Genomic DNA, 2,501 nt, shown 5'->3' on the forward strand with positions numbered 1-2,501 from the left:
GGTTTTCCAATTTAATTCCTAATTATCTATGCACTTAATCAAGAATTAAATTCTCCAACATTTATTCTCCAATATAAATAATTTCTCCAAAAATAATTTATCTTCCTTTGGGATGAAATTCTAAATTACCATTTTGCCCCTCACAAGACATCCAATATTTCATGGCATTTTCTTTAATTCAAGGGCAATTTTGGAATTTTTCATAGACTAAAATTCTCTTAAATGACAAAATTTATCATGACTCTTTAAGGGTATTACATGCCATGTTCAGTTATCTATGTATTAAATGCTATGATCAGGTTCGATTTCAGCTTCCGCTTATATGATTCAATTAAATCTAGTGTATATTTTTAATAGATAGAATATTTATATCGTAATGTATAATTACTAGGGATAACCCGTACCTGAAGGCACGATGCAACTAAAAAAAAATTGAACATTAAATTTGAACTTGAAATAATCAAGCACTGAACTCGAACATGTACTAAACTGAAAGTCTAAACTCACTTATATCACGTATTTGAAGACAATGTATATAATTCTTAAACACAAAATTATCAAAAAATGAATATAAACATGCCTAAAGATAGGATGTAAATAATGTTAAAATTAAAATACATTGTGTAAAGGCGCAAAATAGATGAATCTTTAGAATAGAGGCACGTGTATTTAAACAAAAAGCATGGTGGCACGGTGTAAATAATATTAACAGTGGAGGGAGGCGGCCATCAATAGCGGGCTGGGGGGGTTGGTGGCGGCCATCAGCAATCGGGAAGGGGGCGTTGGCGGTCGTCATGAGGCTGCCACCCATGACGGTCGCTAGGTTTGGGGAACGTTGATGGCCGAAGGGGGGTTGGAGGCAGCCATCAACGCCCGGCGGGCAAGGGGGGCGTTGGCGACCACCCATGGCGGACGTTGGGTTCGGGGAACCTAGGTTCCCTGACTTTCGAGGTTCGAGGAACCGAGGTTCCCCGAATCCCGAGTTCCTTGAGCTTTGTGAGTTGGCACCCCCTCTCCCCAGTAGCCATGGCGTCTGCTGTAACACCCCGCTCCCACTTACGGGTGTTACTCGTGAACAATCACCCGAATTGTCCACCTGCCCGGCCTGTAGCGAAGGGTGGACCATGTTTCAAGATGAAACGCCCTAGGTGGGAACTAGGCTCGTTGTTCCCTTCGCTGAATCCCAGGACTCACTAGCAGAATTGGGTTTTAGCCACACCGCATTGGCTATAAAGAAAATCTCCTTCAAGCGCCCAATCGCCATCTTCTCATTTTATTTAATTCTTTTTCATCGAAGAATTTTACCGGGCTCCAAAAATCACCATTTAAACCAATCCATTGATGGATCACCAATTTTGGAGGAAAGACTCATCATTTTCAAAAAAATTTTAAATTTTCGGCATTTTCTCCAAAATGCCCGAAAAATCCATTTATTTTGAAAATTCCTCCGGGGCCCAAAATCGATTTAGAAATGCCCCAATTTCTCCCAAAAATTCCAATTTTTTAAAAAAATTGGCCGGCGGGGCCCGCGCGGGGCCCGCTAGGCACTAGCCGCGCGGCCTGGCCGCGGCCGCGCGCGCCTGCCCGCGCGCTGGCACGGCCGCCCGCGCGCGGCCCCCTGCTGGCGCGCGCGGCTGCGCGCCTGCTCTCGTGCACGCCCCCGCGCGCTGGCACGGTCGCCCGCGCGCGACTGCGCCCCTGCCAGCGCGCACGCCCCCGCGCGCGGCCGCCTGCCCGCGCGCGGGCTGCAGGCTGCTGCTTCCAGCAGCCTGCAGCTGCCCCTTTCACTCATTTTCTTTTTTTTTTTTTATTTTTTTTTCTTTGGGCTATAAAACCCCAAATTTTTCAGAATTTAATTTAAATAAATAAACTTCACATTCATCTTGGTTTGCCTCTAATTCTCCATAATTAAGGCTTATTCCTCCTCTTGATGAATACACAACATATCATACCAAAGTGAGGTTTTTGCCTAGGCTTCAACATGCCATAAGCCTCAATCTCATTCACTTAAAAAAAATCAACACTTCAAGGAATATACACTCATAGTCTTAGGCTCAAACAAGCCATTACCAACCCAATAAAATTTACATCTCATGAATCAAACACAATAACATGGGCTTCCATAAGCCATACATTTACAACAAAAATAAGTAATATACTCCAAGAGCTTCCAATCACAAGCTTGCAACTTTCCCTTTTCTTTTGCCATAAAACAACCTACAAGGGGAGGATAAAACCTCATGAGCTCAAAAGCTTAGTAAGGGTGCATATGCAAAGTAAATACAAGCATAACAAATTTATGTAATGGCAAATGCATGCAAGCATGGTTAGGTTATTCCATCCTCACAACCCAACATGGTTTGAGGCATCAACCTACCACTTTTCCCCACCCCCATGGCCATAGGTCTCATGTACAATAAAGCATGCAAAGAGATACATACAAATTTATGCAACCTACTTACAATGCAATGCAAGGCCTCCACCACTTGGGGCCATCCCTT

Source organism: Diospyros lotus, chromosome 6, assembly GCF_014633365.1.
Source record: "Diospyros lotus cultivar Yz01 chromosome 6, ASM1463336v1, whole genome shotgun sequence".
Classification (NCBI taxonomy): domain Eukaryota; kingdom Viridiplantae; phylum Streptophyta; class Magnoliopsida; order Ericales; family Ebenaceae; genus Diospyros; species Diospyros lotus.